Genomic DNA, 16,986 nt, shown 5'->3' with positions numbered 1-16,986 from the left:
AGGTGAATTATGGGCCAAGCTGGTGTTGGAAGATTGCTTGATTTGGGGGAGAAAACACACACATGTAGAACTGGGAGCAGAAGTACTGGCTGGCAGACAGTCGCACAGCAAGTCAGGGGCTGAGCTGGGCCAACCCAGGCAGCCCCAGCGAGTAAAGCATACTTCCTCCTCCACCTCTGTCCCCACAGAGCGTCACGCCTCTGACAACGTGCTAGCCGAGGTCTCGCTCGCAAGAGGCCGTGTTTGGACGCTCCCACTGGGTGCGCCCTCTCTGGAAAGCCCCCCATTAGAGGCTCAGGCTGCCTGGAAGGGATGTGCCGGCCTCTCTGTCTCTCCTGTCAGCCATGTGGGTCCCTCTCAGTCCAGGCAGCGACACTGCGGGGGCCTGGCAGGGTCAGCAGGTGGCCCTGATGCAGAGCAAGCAGGGAGGAGGGCTGGGTAACAGCACAGGAGCCAGTGCCCTAGGCCGGGGGGGTCACAAGAGGCAGGAGGCGCTGGGTGCCAGGTGGGCGCTGCACCCAGGGGACCACTTTCCCACAGGAGTGAGCTCTGTAGGCAGGGGCTGCACCCTGCTCCACACACCCTTCTCTGTGACCCTGGGCGAGTGACCTCAATGCTTGGGGCAGGGAAATGGGAATAAAAACACCCCCCAGGACTGCAGGGCAGAGTAATAAATCTTGAAATAAGCAACAGGCCCAGCCTGGAGCCTGGCAGGTGGATGGCGTCTGACAGAGGGGGCTCCCTCCCGCCCACTGCCGGCCAGGACGCCCCAGCCGGGGTCACGGCTCCACCATCACGCTTCTGGGATTTGTGTCCTGCTCCCCTGGCTGCTGGCTGTGAGACCCTGGGCAAGCCCCTCTCCCTCCCTGAGCCTCAGTTTCCTCATCTGCAAGATGAAGATAATGATCCCACCTCCCTGCAGATCAAGGTGAGGACTCAGTGAGGTGATCATTGTTACGTGCCAGCTCACAGCCTGCATGGAAGACGCCGCCATCAGAGGCAGCTGCTGTCCCCCAGAGCAGGGGCTCTGGGGGGCCTCTTAGAGAGTGAAACCCTGGACCACAGAAGGGCTGTTGTTCCCAGAGTTATCATTCACTCTCAGCATCCCTTCTAGAATCCCCCGTGGGATCCACGGCTGTCTGTCTCCTGTCCCTAACACCACTTCTCTCCCTCCCCATCTAGCTTCGACAGAGCAGGTCTGGATCTATGTGGAAAAGGATTCTCTGTTCATGTGAAAATTTCACAGAGAACAGTAATATCTTCTACCTGAAGATGACAAGAGCAAAAATATACCAGCATCCTTGCATTTTGCCTTTATGAACAAGCAAGCTGCCGCCATGTGTGAGGGACTCAGTAGAAACTATTCAGGAACACATGACTCTTCCTTTTAAGCCACATTATGTTAAAAGTAGTTTCCCCCCCCCCCCCACACTACATGTTACCTTCTCTCTCTCTCTCTTTTTTTTTTTTTTTGGCTGTGCTATATCTTAGTTGCAGACACGCATGCAGGCTCTCAGTTGGGGCATGCAGAATCTACTTCCCTGAATAGGAATCAAACCTGGGCCCCCTGCATTGGGAGCCTAGAGTCTTAACCACTGGACCACCAGGGAAGTCCCTTTCTTTTCTTTTTAATGAAAGAAACCCTGGTTCATAATTATGGACTTAATTATTGTTGTTTAGTCAGTAAGTCCTGTCCAACTCTTTGTGACCCCATGGACTGGGGCCCACCAGGCTTCTCTGTCCATGCTCTTCCCAGGCAAGAGCAGGAGAGTGGGCTGCCATTTCCTTCTCCAGGGGATCTTCCTGACCCAGGAATTGAACCCACATCTGCTGCATTGCAGGCAGACTCTTTACCACTGAGCCACCAGAGGGCCTGCCCCAAAATCCTACATTGATGCCCTAACTCCCAGTGTGATCAGCATGATCGTATTGGGAGATGCAGCCTTTGGGAGATGATATGGATCAGATGAGGTCATGAAGGGGGGCCCCCAGAATGGGATTAGTGCCCCTATAAGAAGACACCTCAGATTGCTTGCTCACACACTCTCTCTCCCACCTTATGTGAGGATGGCAAGAAGACAGGTCTCTACAAGTCCCCTCACCAGGAACCAACCCTGCTAGCACCTTGATCTGAGACCTCCAGCCTCCAGATCTGTGAGAAATAAATGTCTGGTGTTTAAGTACCCATTTGTTATAGCAGCTGAGCTAAGACGTTCATTCTTGTGAATGATCTGTTAAGGGAGATGAATCTAGGAAATTCATGTACTGATGGAAAGCTATGGCTCTTTAAAAAAGCATTCATTTGTGGTGTAAAATACAGCTGAGTGAGAGTGTACAAACCCAGGCAAGGTCGATGGGCCATCACGGCACAGGCTGAATAGCTTTGCTGTAGAGCTGTCTGTAATTACCTGCTCCTAACTGGTGCTCAGGGCTTCTGTTTCTATTCATTCCGTGCAGGGAAACTAGAGGTCTGGTGGCATCTGTCACTCCTTCAAGGCCCCAGCTGCGCTCTGTCACCTGCACCCTCTCTGCTGAGCTCAGATCCTTTCTCTGGTTGACTCCAGCCTTGGGGCTCAGGCCCAGGTGGCCCTATCTCTGGATCTTTATCCATGGCCTTGGCATGGGGCCTGTGGTCTTGCTCTCCCTAAGGACTTGGTGCAGCATCTTGGGTCTCTCCCACTTCAGAACCGAGCAAATGTCCTGGCACATGAAACAGAGCTCGACTTCACACCATCCCCCCACCTGGAGCAAGATAGACCCCTACCCTGGACCCCAGACATGAAAGGACCCTGCTTTGTCCCTCCTCTGGCCCTGCCTCTCCTCATAGGATGACAAACATGTATAGCCAAAGAAATATGCCCATTGGAGACTAGCCCCTAATTTAGACAATGGTTTGAATTCTTGGGACCTAGAATTCTCTGCCCAAGTAGCCTGAAGCACTTCCTGACCCCGGTGGGCCTCTGTCCTGGGTCTGTCCTCCTGAGGGTGAATACACTGGGAACATACCCCAGGCCTGAGGGGTACTGAGGGGTACTGAGGGATACTGAGGGGCACTGAGGGGTACTGAGGGGTTTGTGGGAGTCATGGAAGGAGTTCAAACATGTGCCCTGGGGCCTCAACACCCTCAGGGTGTGGGAGGCCCAGGAGGGGCCAGGGAGGGTTCCTCCTGCACCTCCACATCTGGGCTGGAAACCCGAGGGGCCCAAGAACTTTCAGATCAAACCTGGCCTCCTGATTTATTATACAGTTCACTCAGTCAAGATAAAAAATAGAATATATATTATTTCCAGTTCACTGGTGTGATTCGTCATTTTAAATATTTAGGAACGAGGGCCTCCACCAGGCGTGGTCTCTGCCCGTCAAATGGCAGGGGCAGCCAGCAGCGCCTGTAGCACATAGACAGCTGGGCCCTGGGGTCAGTGGGGGAGAAGCGGGTCTCCGGCAGGTTATGCTGACCGCCCCGTCTCTGAGTGGAGGAGCCTGATCTGGTCGAGAGGCAGGTGGAATCCTCACGGGGTCATAGGCTCTCCCTCTGCGGGCCCGGCGCAGAGCTCAGCCATCCATGGGGGTCCTTTTATCACACTGGGTGAGGGATCCTGCTCTGCTTCAGGGAGGCTTCAACGCTATTCCGCAGAAAAGCAGGGCCCTGTAGGAAAAGAGGCTGGAGACGGTGGCAGAGGCCCTGTAGTTGGGCTTATGGCTCCATCCTCCCACTCTGCCTCATTTATTCCTCCCAACCAGCCCGCGAGAGGGTACCATCATCTTCCCATTTGCAAGCTAAAACACCTGTCCTATCACACTGTCAGTACAGAAGCCCCCATCCTCCACTGTCAGACCAGGGCCCCTACAGGGACCAGCTGAGTGTCAAGAGCAAGTGTCAAGAGCAGGGTCAGAGGCTGATATGGGCAGGAGCTCGGTGCAGTGAGCAGATCCCAGTCACTCCTGTTGCACTCCCTGAACTATCACAACATTGTTAATCAGCTCTACCTCAATACAAAATAAAAAGTTGGTTTTTTTAATTTAAAAAAAAAAAAAAGCTCTGGTCCTTTGCTCTGCAGGCTGAGCTATGGTGTAAACTCTCCCCAACACACACACACGCATGCACACATGCACACACACACATGTCTATGGCACAAATTTGGCTGCAACCCACAGAGGTCCTGGGGGAAGATACAGGAAACAAGATGGCACCCGGGAGCTGAGGGGATGGGAGAAGGGCTGTCAGGATAAGAGCATCAGTGAACTGGGGCCTCCTCTCTCCTCTGAGAAGAAGCAGGTGGTGGCATGCCTGAGACTGCTGTCTAGTGGTGTGGCTTCCATCACAGCTGCGGAGTTGGCAGTAACTGAGAGGCATTGGTGGAGTGACGGCTTCTAACTCATTCCCACCCCCTTGAGGCTGACATCTTAAAATTCATGGAATCACAGGACCTCAGGGCTGCGAGGACTCTCCTAGGCACTTACTAATAACCCGCCATGGCAGGAACTGGATTTATTATCATTTGCATATTTGCAACCGTTTACACACACACACACACACACTCATGAGAATTTTATCTTTACCCACTCAGCTTCTCCCCTTCCCTTGCCCTCTACATGAGAATGTTATCTTTGCAAGATGGTTTCTGATGTACGTGTGCACCCACTTACAACACAGAGAAGTGAGGGGGAAAACAAAGAAGAAATCAAGACTGAGGTGCAACGGGGAAGGGAGAAGAGGGGAGAGAGCAGCTCAGCAAGCTGCGGGCTGGAGAGAGCTGAAAGGTTCGGCTTCCGTGAGGCTCTGCAGTTCCCCAAAGATGAGGAAGGGGACCTGGAGAAAGTGTTGTGGAACGTACAAATTGCATCCCTTTTAGATTCCATCATGAAATGGAAGTAATAAGAAGTGAAGTAAAGTGAAAGTCATTCAGTCGTGTCCGACTGTTCGTGCCCCCATGGACTGTAGCCTGCCAGACTCCTCTGGCCATGGAATTCTTCAGGCCAGAATACCGGAGTGGGTAGCCTATCCCTTCTCCAGCGAATCTTCCCAACCGAGGAATCAGGCTGGGATCTCCTGCATTGCAGGCAGATTCTTTACCAGCTGAGCTATCAGGAAAGCCCAGAAGTAATATAGGAATTCCTTTTTATTTTTTTTATTAATTTACTTTAAAGTGAAAGTGAAGCCACTCAGTCATGTCCGACTCTTTGCGACCCCATGGACTGTAGCTTACCAAGCTCCTCCATCCATAGGATTCTCCAGGCAAGAATACTGGAGTGGGTTGCCATTTCCTTCTCCAGGGGATCTTCCCGACCCAGGGATCGAACCCAGGTTTCCCGCACTGGAGGCAGACGCTTTAACCTCTGAGCCACCAGGGAAGCCCAGAATTTATTTTAATTAGAGGCTAATTACTTTATAACATTGTGGTGGTTTTTGTCACACATTGATATGAATCAGCCATGGGTGTACATGTGTCCCCCCATCCTGAACCACCCCCCACCTCCCTCCCACCCCATCCCTCTGGGTTGTCCCAGAGCACCAGCTTTGGGTGCCCTGCTTCATGCATCGAATTTGCACTGGTCATCTGTTCTACACATGGTAATATACATGTTTCATTGCTATTCTCTCATATCGTCCCATCCTTGCCTTCTCCCACATAGTCCAAAACTCTGTTCTTTACATCTGTGTCTCTTGCTGTCTTGCATATAGGGCCGTTGTTACCGTCTTTCTAAATTCCGTATATATGCGTTAATAGACTGTATTGCTGTTTTTCTTTCTATCTTACTTCACTCTGCATGATTGTTGATCGAGGCTTCAGAGGCGGTGCCACAGAAGACGCAGACCAAGTGCTCTTCTGCCCCTTCCCAGACCCTGCAGATCGCCGCACCAGCACGTACCCTCCCTCCGGCGGCCCTCAGGGGACTGTGCTGGGCCGCAGCAGACGGCAAGAACGTCCGAAAGTGACAGTGTGGGAGATTCCGCCGTGGGAGACCTTCCGTGGTCCACAGACGTGTCACGCGACTTGGACAGATCTACCAGTCCCGGCCAGACAGTTCTGCACCGCTCCAGGCCCCGCGATGGGTGGTGACGCTGGACGAGAGCTTCCACTACATGATCCCAGCTTATCTGCTGCAGGGCTGGGACATCGTCACCGACGCCTTGGGAGTCTATCATCTAAATCTCTTCCTAGCTTTCCTTTCTCCAAAAGTGGATCCCTCCTTAATGGAAGATTCAGACCATGGCCCACATTACCAACCAAATAGAACGAGGGGTTCCAGCCCTTCATCTGGAGGCTCCCAGAGTTGAAGTTTTGGCACGCAGAGACCAAGGGCACCCTCGTGGCTGCGGGCTGCACCTTCTTTGAGGTGTTCTGGCCCATCCTGCTGATGTACTTCATCAGGGAGTTATTTTCTTTCTGAAAAAGAGCTTCAATTATTTGTAACTGAAATACCAGGTTCTTGAAGAAACTGGCATTTAAACTGAATCTCATTGATTTACTTTCCAATGCCTGTCAGGCGTGCAGACGCTATAATAGAACGTGGGCTGGGGGACAGCCAAGCGGGCTGGGGAGGTGGGGCAGCTGGCAGCCGAGGCCAGACCCATGGAGAGAACCAGGACGACCGGCTGATGCCCCTGAGGATGTCTGCCAAGGCCGGACAGCCACGTGGAGGATGCCCACCGTCCTGGGTGGGTAGACGCTCCAATAACTGCAAGTTCCAATGCCAGTTTCCCAATTTCGTCTCGGGAGAGATGTGTCGAGTTGGCCTCTACCATAATGACTCAAAACTTTGTTCTTAACCACCATGATGGCTTTTGAGGTCAGTTATACATTATGTATTATAATTTGGATTTATAAATATATTTAAACATGTTATTATATTATATATTATAAATAATTATATTTGTATATTATAACCTATTAATATTATAAATAGGTGGCGCCAGTGGTAAAAAACCTGCCTGCCAATTCAACTGACCTAAGAGACTTCAGTTTGATCCCTGGGTGGGGAAGAATCCCTGGAGGAAGGCATGGCAACCCACTGCAGTATCCTTGCCTATTGGCAGGACAGAGGAACCTGGTGGGCTACAGTCCATAGGGTCAACATGACTGAATCAACTTAACATGCTGCTGCTGCTGCTAAGTCGCTTCAGTCGTGTCCGACTCTGTGAGACCCCATAGACAGCAGCCCACCAGGCATCCCCATCCCTGGCATTCTCCAGGCAAGAGTACTGGAGTGGGTTGCCATTGCCTTCTCTGTAACATGCATGCACACAGTATTTATAATATAAATATTTGGAATTGTAAATATATATTTTAATTGTTTGTGATTATTTTGACACAGAAGGAAATGGCAACCCACTCCAGTGTTCTTGCCTGGAGAATCCCAGGGACGGGGGAGCCTGGTGGGCTGCCGTCTATGGGGTCGTACAGAGTCAGACACGACTGAAGTGACTTAGCAGCAGCATTTGATATGTGAAAAGTTGTTTTAATTTAAACGTGTTCTCAAGCAGCAGCCCCGTTTTCAGAAAAGCCTGGCAGGAGTGGCCAGTTCTGTGGGTTTTAATGCACACACAGCTTCTCTTTCCACAGGGAAGCAACTCTGACCTGCACATCAACTTTTTTAATGTAATAGAAAACCTATACTTGTTAACATTTTACCAAGTGACTTTTAAATTCCAACTTTATTAAAGACATTGTCCCTGCAAAAGAAAAATTGTTGATCACTGGACTGTTTCTTTGGATACAACACTGAGTTGAGACTGGGCCCCACGGAACCCCAGTTATAATCAGCTCATGGCCTCATGAAGGATGCAGACATTTTTCAGGGGCAGAGGTGAGATTGTGGGGATCATCCCAAGGGCCCAGGACCTGCCGAGGCAGGAGAGACACTGCATTAATAAGCTCTGAACCAAGAAGAGACTTTACCTGTAGAAGTTCATTTTAAAGTCAGAGGTTTGTGGGACAAAAGTGAGGAATAAAAGACTATCTTAAAGAGGGTGATCAAGCTAGCATTTGTTGGGTGCATCACTGAGAGTCAGGTGACAGTCTGGCCAGTGGATGTCACCTCCCCCATCCCACAGAGGCGGAAACAGCCTCAGAGAGGGGAATAGACTCGCTCAAGGTCACACGACCTGGCAGTAAGGAGGTGGGTGCAAACGCCGCCTGCCTGGCTCCCCCTTAAGCTCTTTCCACTCACCCCTGGGGCAGAGGAGGGGGAGGCAAGGTGCAGCTTTGGAGGATCTGAGCAGGAGCTGGAGGAGGGGCAGAGGTCACGTGACAGCTGGAATTTGAAGAAGGCAAAGAATTCTGACCAACAGGGGCTAGGACATGGGTCATAGATGAGGGGGCGGCATTCCAGGCGGAAGAAGCTACATGAGGGTCAGCTCGGAAGTGGAGAAGCCCAGGGTATTCGGGGGTGGGGGAGAGGAGTGGGGTTTGGTAGGATCAGCAAAGGAAGAGGTAACAGGAAGGGTAGGGCAGGTGGGCCTTGACCAGGAAGTCCCCCCAAGGTCACAGCTTTGCCCAAATCTTCCAGCCCAATGGAGTGAAATGGGTGAACTCAGCTTGAGTGTGAAAGCTTGGGCCTGTTTTTTCAGCCCTCAGCCTGCAGTTCTTTCCCTGCTCTTATCAGTAGCCAACTGCCAGCCCTCCCTCGGGGCCTGGCCTCTCCCACAGGCCCAGCTCTGCACACCCAGGTTCAGCCGGCCCGGCGGACTGCATCAGCCTGCCCTGGCGCCCGTCACCCGGCCTCCTCGGGCTCTGCATCATGGACAGCTCTGAGCCGAGTCACGGCCGAAGTCAGTGATGAGAGTGGCTATTGGAGGTGCTCACCCCTCCGGCCTATTGTCCAGATTAAAGCCGCGTTTTCCAGAAGCACTGGCAGAATGAGACACTCCCCTGCCTACGGGACCAATGGCTTCCCGTCCCAGCGTCTGTGGCCATTAAAGCCACCCATGCTCTCCCACCTCCCATTGCCACTGCCACCCTGTTATTCCCACTGTGGGAGGAAATTAGTTTTCAGACTGTGCAGCTGCTGATTTACAACTCACTCCTGAGCCACCCACCAGCCATTAAGCAGAGGCCAGGATTACACACACTGTTTCCACCTGACCACTCCCCCAGGCTTCCCATCATCTCCTCTCCCCTAGACACAACCCCAGTGTCCCTGTGTTTCTCTGTGGTCCATGCTGTCTCCTGGGAGTCAGGCCTCCTGCTTTCCTTCAGCACATCTGCTGGTCTCTCTCCGGAAGCCCAGCCCAGGGCACTCCATCTCTGCCTGCAAGTCAAGGAGCGCTTCACCGTCAGCTCAGGGGCCACACTCAGCATCTCTCGGTGGGAGATCTATTCTGGCTGGTTGGCAGCCACCACCTGCCAGACCCCTGGGTCTCTACCATGCACGTAGGGGAGTCACAGGGGAGTCCTGGGGAAGGCATTACTGTTGTCAGAGAACCCTTGTGAAATGCAGAATCCCAGTGAAAGGAAGCACATCACGCGCTCAGCATTCTCCAGCTTCCCTCCCACCCACCTGGGTGCTGAGTCCTGGAGTCAGGCCTCGTCACCAGGATCGGGTGCTAGGCTCTGGATTCGGCCGGGCCTGACTTCAAGTCCTGTCTCCGCCTCTCGAGCTCTCGGGCGACCTTTGATCGCTCTGGACCTCAGCCTCCCGTCTGTTCTTGGGGCAAAAGATATGAAGGAAAAGACGTGGTGACACCGGCCGCTTCGGAGGACAGAGGAGAGGATTCGGTGAGATGAGGCCTAACCACTGGCCCTGGGCCTGCGTGTAGGAGGAGCTCAGCTGTTGGCTGCTGTCACTGTCCCGGGGCAGCGGGGTGGCGTGGTGACAGGCCGGGGGTGACCGTGGGCTCCACCCCTCCCTGGTGTGTGGCCAGGCAAGCTACTCAGTGGTGCTGGGCACCAGTCTCTGCATCTGTTGCATGGGGAGGAGGATGGTGCGCCTGGCAGAGTCGCTGTGAGTATTCAGTGAGTTCTCACGGGTAAAGCACTTGCTCACGGCACCTCCATCTGAGCCCTCCACACCGTATTCACAGTGGCTCTTTCTGGGCCGGTCAGCCTCACCCAACCCCAAGCCCCCCGAAGGCAGGGCCGGTGTCCCCATTCAGGTGGCCAGCTCATCCTGTTTTACCTGGGACTGTCCCAGCTTCAGCACTGAAAGTCTTATGTCCCAGGAAGACCCTCAGGACCCAGAAAACCAGAAGAGTTGGTCACCCTCTTCTCCATTTGTGCATTCCTCCACAGCCCCAGCTTTGTCCAGCTGATTCCCCAGCTTTGTCCAGCTGATTCCCCAGCTTTGTCCAGCTGATTCCAGCTCACATGTCACTGCTTCAGAGGCTGGGCCTGACCTGAGACGTATGTCCCCCTCCTTCCTCGTCCTTGTGTTGCTCCTCACATTAATGTCTCCATCTATTCCCCATCCTCCTCCTCGTTTCAGGAAGGGAAGCTCTCTCCCCCTCCTTCACAGGATTGCCAGGACCCACTTAAGATCTGGTGTGTAACTGGTGGTGCTCAATACATAAATCAATGTCATTCATTTATTAAGCACCTAATATATGCCAGGCCCTGTCTAGGCACTGGGGACACAGCGCTGAGCAGGACAGATTTAACATCTTGGGGAGGGAACATGGGTAGTGGGCAGAGCGAGATGGGCAGTCCAGCCCGGTGGTGTCAGGGGCCTTCCTGGAGGAAGTGGTGTCTCAGGCGGGGTTGTGAGGATGAGCAGGGGTACACAAGTCACAGGAGGGGAAGAGGGTCCCAGCAGGCCCACCAGCGGAGCAAAGGCTGAGAGGACAGAGGAGGTAAAAGGGTCCAGCAGAGACAGGGTCCCTGAAAATTCCAGAAATAGAGTTGCCCACTGGCTGTGTGCTGGAGAAGGAAATGGCACCCCACTCCAGTATTCTTGCCTGAAGAATCCCATGGACAAAGGAGGCTGGTGGGCTACAGTCCATGGGGTCACAAAGAGTTGGACACGACTGAGCGACTACCACACACACTGGCTGTATGCAGCTGCAGTCATTTTATGCAGAAGAGAGCCAGGCCTGGAGAGGTTAATGGGCCCACCCAGGTCACCCGGGGGTCAGCGATGGAGCACTTGCCTAGGAGTCCACCTCCCCAGAACCCTGGCCAGGCCTCCTCCTCCTCAGGTCTTTCTCTGCACCCCAGGCCACCCCAGCCTCTGTCACGCTGATCTTTTTCCTCTTCTCTAGCAACTCCTCTTTCACCTTCCACCTTGGCAGCTAAGGCAATTTCTCAATGTCCAGCCAAAGGGGTAATGCTTATCGGATTTGATTTAAGTAATAAAACATTTGCTGGCCCAGCCATTCGGTTGGGAGAGCTGGGAACAGCGGGACCTGGCCGCAGACACAGGCATCAATCTTGCTGTTTTCCCAACATGAGGCCTCAGAGGTGCTGACTGGGGGCTTTAGGGCCAGCAGCTCTGGGGGTGGATCCTCTGTTCCCAGGCTGTGTGAGTCTGGGTACATCTCTTCACCTCTGGGAGCCTTGATCGCTCCTGTGGAAAGTGGGGCACCACCATGTACCCTGCAGGGGTTGTCATAAGAACTGGAGATGTTGGGATGCTACCTGTCTTGGTCCTGCCCCCCTTCACTAACTACCTCTTGCATCAACAAGCACATCTCAGGGTGGTTCTGCATAGAAAGAAACAGGTCAACACACCTGTCCAAGTTCTCCAGGCCCCAGGATAGACCCTACCCATCCTCTGAGCCTCTGTGTGCAGGTGGGGAGGATGGCTCACTGGGCAGAGACTCAGGTTCAAGATCGCCCCTGCCCTGCCCCCTGGACCTGAGCCCCCCTCAGCTCAGACCCCCAGGTCTCACCCTTCCCACAGCACAAGGGGGTGTTTGCCCCAACGTCCAGGGCTTGTTGGGGACGCAGACGCATAAAGGATGACCTTGCCCCCAGTGTGGTGCTCCCCTGTGTTCCATGATCGTCATCAGCCTTCTTTGCTTCTACGCCATCGTCTCCTCTGCAGGTTCTCTTGGGGCTGAAGCTCTTCCTCCAGGAGCAGGAGGTCCCTGTTCTCATGATCCTCCCCTGTCCAGACTCTGAGTCTCCCTCAACAGAGCTTAGTACCCTTTCCAGCCTGGAGGTTTATCATTTCCTATTTGTTATTCAGTCTAGACCAGCACTGCCTTAGAGGTCATCTGGTCCAATTCCACCATCGTCAGATGGGGAAACAGAGTCCCAAGAAGTCATTCAGGGACTCAGAGCTGAGATCAGAGCCGGGGAAGCCCAGTGCCGAGTCCAGGACTGTCCACCTCTCCAGGCGGCCCCCTTCTGACACAACCTCCCCCGAGACCTTCCCCTGGGGGACTCCACAAGCATCCTCCCCAGGTCAGGAGAGGGCGGGTCCACTGTGCCAACTCACAGTTTCTCCATCTATGAGTCAGTTACAATTATCCCTGCCTCTCCAAGGAGCTGGGAGGAGAACCCTGCTCAGAACTGTCCCCATCAAGAAACACTGCCTGGATGGACACAGAAAATTCAGGAATAGTTTGAAGGGTCAGGCACGGTGTCTTCAAAGGAGCTAATGAATAAACCATGAGTCATTCAGAGGTATCTGAAGCTCATCCACCTTCACTAGACTAGTCCTCCTCTCCCATGCTCTCCTTCCTTCCAGCAGAGGTGGGAGGTGAGAAATAAATAAACAGCAGCTTCCCCCGCACCACCACCCAACACACACACACATCTGCCTCTGTGCAGACATCACCCATCAGGCTAGCAGGGCCAGAAGAGACAACCGAAGTCAGCCTCCCTTCTAGGATCAACACAGGTCAGATATGCCACGCATCATCTTATTTATCCCACAAGAAGTGATTTAAACACTATAATTAGCCTCAATCGACAGAACTGTAAGAGAGTTGGACAGTGGCACAGAAGAGAAACAACTGGCTCTGAGTCAAACTGGCAAGAGTTTGAATTCCAGCTCTTTCACTTGACCACTGTGAGGCCTTAAGCAAGTTATTCAGCTTCTCAAAGCCCAAGTTTCCCCATCTCTAAAAAGGTGAGTAACCACCTCCCTGGGCTCTTTTGAGGATCTCATGAACAAGCAGGTCTGGGTCTAGTAATCATTCAGCACACAGTGGCCTTGGCTATTCATATTATCGTTGTTGTCAAAGCATTACTCCTGTGTTATTTCTTTCCCCCGTGCCACCCTGGCTGCCGCTGCTGGGAGAATTTGGAGCTGAAACCAAGCAGAAAAAGAACATGAACTTCAAGTGGCTCAGAGAGTTAAGACGTCCCTGCTGGGAGGGAGTCAGCACACAGGCACACGCGCACACGCACACACACACACTTTTCCTCCAGCAAGAAGAGGTGCTGCTGCTGCTGCTGCTAAGTCGCGTCAGTCGTGTCCGACTCTGAGCGACCCCGCAGACGGCAGCCCACCAAGCTCCTCCATCCCTGGGATTCTCCAGGCAAGAACACTGGAGAGGGTTGCCATTACCTTCTTCTAAGAAGAGGTGGGACGGGGCCTTCTTCCTGACGGCAGCTCCTGAGCACTCTGCAGTTCCAGTGGTTGCACGCTCCTGGTGTGTTGCCTGTCTGGGTCAGGATCCTATTTGCTCTGGCACCAAAAGGAAGGTAAATGAAGCCTGGGCAGCCAGGATGCCCAAGTGAGGATTCTCCTCTTGGGATCCTGCTTCCACTCCTGCTTCAAGAATCTATTCTCTGAACTTCTCTGGTGGTCCTGTGGTTAAGAATCCATCTGGCAATACAGGAGACACCGGTTCAATCCCCAGTCCAGGAAGATTACACATGCTGCAAGCTAACCAAGCCCATGCACTTCAACTACTGAGGCTGGGCTCTAGAACCAGTGCTCGGCAACAAGAGAAGCCGCCGCGCCAAGAAGCCCAGACAGTAGCCGCTGCTCGTCGCAACCAGGGAAAGTATGTGCACAGCAACCAAGACCCAGGGAAGCCAAAGATAAACACATAAATAAAAGCAAAAAGAAAAGAATCTGTTCTCAACCTGCAAAATTGTCTCAGTACTCTTCCCAGAACCTAGCACAAAGGGGACAGTCAGAAGATGTTTACTGAATGAACACACAAAGTCTAAGATGCTATAGTTCTAGCTACCTAAGATTCTGATTCTCAGATTCTGTGGTTCAAGACTCTTAAACTGCTAGTGCTCTCAACCAAGGATCCCAGGCTCAAACACCAAGAGGAGACAGGCAGGGAACGTGTGAGTGAAATGGGCCAGATATAAAGGCAAACACATCCAACTGTGTGATGGGGACAGGCTGGGAGGGTCTGGGGAGCCCAGTCCCATCATAGCTATGACCTATATGAGAATAGTGTGGCCAGGTCTTTCGATTTTTCAGGGCAAAGCAGACAGCTAGATTTTTTTTTCCCTTTTCTCTCTCTTGTTGTGGTTGAATAGCCTCATTTTTAAAACTGCTATGTTTTAAAAAATAATAATAGGAGAAACTGGGTATGGGGCTTATGGGAACTCTCTGGACCATCTTTGCAACTTTTCTGCAAATCTAAATCTATTCCAAAAGAAAAATTTTTACAAAGAGAATAAAAACACCAGAAGGGCCAAAAGAAATAGACCTGTTAGCGGAATCAGCCCCCAGGCAACTGTTTGCAAACTCTATTTTCAATAGCAGTAAAACTGGGCACTAAAGTCAAAGCCAGGGCCTGCAGTCTGAACAGCAGACACACTCCCCACGACCTGACCAGGCTGGGGAGGCAAAGCCCACACTTAGAAGACGGAGGCTGAAGAAGACAGGGGACAGGCAGAGAAGAGCAGGTGAAGGGTGTGTGGGGCTGGAGTAGGGGGTTCTGGGTAGACAGTTGAAGTTGAGAGGATATGGAGAAAAGGGGACCCTCACGTGCTGTTCCTGGGAATGTCAGCTGGTACAGCCACTATTGAATACAGCATGGAGTTTCTTCTCAAAATTAAAAATAGATCTACCATGTGATCCAATCATCCCACTTCTGGACTCGATCCAGGTCCACACCCTGACTCTGCTGCTTACCAGCTGAGTGACCTCAGGAAAGTCACTTCCTCTCTTCAGACTTCAGTTTCCTGGTCTGTAATATTATGAAGGTAATGATTTCTTGGCCTCGGATGCTACCTGGTCCACCATGTCAGCACAGCAGGCACAGTTTCTCAGGCTCAGGGGAGCAGGGCCCCCACAGGCAGATCTGGCTGGGGTCCCAGCTTGGCACAGCCGGGCTCTGCCTCTGGTTTAGCTGACAGCTGGCAGCCCTCGCTGGTAACTCAGCCCGCTGTTCCCAGAATCTCTGCTCTGCAGTTTCTCTACTTCTCTGCCCCAGACCTTGCTTCCCTTGCAGAGCAGGGCTCTGCTCCTTGACTCTGGCTTGCTTTAGGCAGAACCTTTTACTGCAAAGGGCAGAGCACAAAGAGTTAGAGCAAAGGTATGAGGACTTATCGACCCAGAGAACTGCAACAAACAGAACGTGGAACTGGCTTCACAGGGATGACTAAGGGCGGAGGCTCTACCCTCTTCCTCCCTTCCCTTGGCTCTGTTTCCTTCTGTGTCAACACCCATCTCAGGCAAGTCTTCTCCCCACCAGGGGGAAGATGGCCACCAGCGACTCCAGGCCTAGCTGGTCCTTACAGCTGTGTGATCTCAGAGGGAGAGGGCCTGTCTCCCTCCCAGTGTCCATATCAGAGGATCCAGTTAATAAGAGAGAAGGGAAGGGTCTGGACAGACCCCTCAGAGCACCTCCAAATGAGCTAATGCACCCTCCCTTCACAGGGTCTGGGGAGAATGATGGTCTGTCTCCCTGATGGAACTGTCGTCCATGCCCCCCCAACCCAAGAAGGTGAGCTGTGAGGTTCATGGTGTCAGCAAAGGCAGGGTGGGCTAGATCAAAGGGCTCAGAAGACAGTGGAAAATTTGGAAAGGCAGGAATCTGCTTCCAGCCTTTCTGATCAGAAACAGGAAACAAAGGGACATCGGAAGGGACTGGAGGCCAAGGCTGGATCTCCCACCACAGTCTCCAGGGGCCCTGGAAGAGATAATGCCCTGGCCTTCTCCTGGGCTCTGGGTCTAGCCAGGCTGCCTCCTGTACCAGGGGGGCAGATGAATAAACAATAGAGAGGGGTGCCTTAGAATAAACCGGGACTGGGAAGACCACCCCCAAGGAAAAGAAATGCAAAGAGGCAAAATGGTTGTCTGTGAAGGCCTTACAAATAGCGGAAAAAAGAAGAGAAGCTAAAGGCAAAGGAAAAAAGGAAAAATAAACCCATTTGAATGCAGAGTTAGAAAGAATAGCAAGGAGAGATAAGAAAGCCTTCCTTAGTGATCAGTGTAAAGAAATAGAGGAAGACAATAGAATGGGAACAACTAGAGATCTCTTCAAGGAAATTAGAGATACCAAGGGAACATTTCATGCAAAGATGGGCACAACAAAGGAGAGAAATGGTAAGGACCTGACAGAAGCAAAAGATATTAAGAGGTGGCAAGAATACACAGAAGAACTGTATAACAAAGGTCTTAATAACACAGATATCCACAATGATGGGGTCACTCACCTAGACCCAGACATTCTGGAATGTGAAGTCAAATGGGACCTTAGGAAGCATCACTACAAACAAAGCTAGTGGAGGTGATAGAATTCCAGCTGAGCTATTTCAAGTCCTAAAAGATGATGTTGTTAAAGTGCTACACTCAATATGCCAGCAAATTTGGAAAACTCAGCAGTGGCCACAGGACTGGAAAAGGTCAGTTTTCATTCCAACCCCAAAGAAAGGCAATGCCAAAGAATGTTCAAACTACCACACAATTGCATTCATCTCACATGCTAGTAAAGTAATGCTCAAAATTCTCCAAGCCAGGCTTCAATAGTACGTGAACCAAGAACTTCCAGATGTTCAACCTGGATTTAGCAAAGGCAGAGAAACCAGACATCAAATTGCCAACATCCATTGGATTATCGAAAAAGCAAGTTCCAGAAAAATAGCTATTTCTGCTTTATTGACTACACCAAAGCCTTTGACTGTG

Source organism: Capra hircus, chromosome 2 (genome assembly GCF_001704415.2).
Source record: "Capra hircus breed San Clemente chromosome 2, ASM170441v1, whole genome shotgun sequence".
NCBI lineage: Eukaryota > Metazoa > Chordata > Mammalia > Artiodactyla > Bovidae > Capra > Capra hircus.
The sequence above is the reverse complement of the archived record's forward strand: the minus strand, read 5'-3'. Positions refer to the sequence as shown.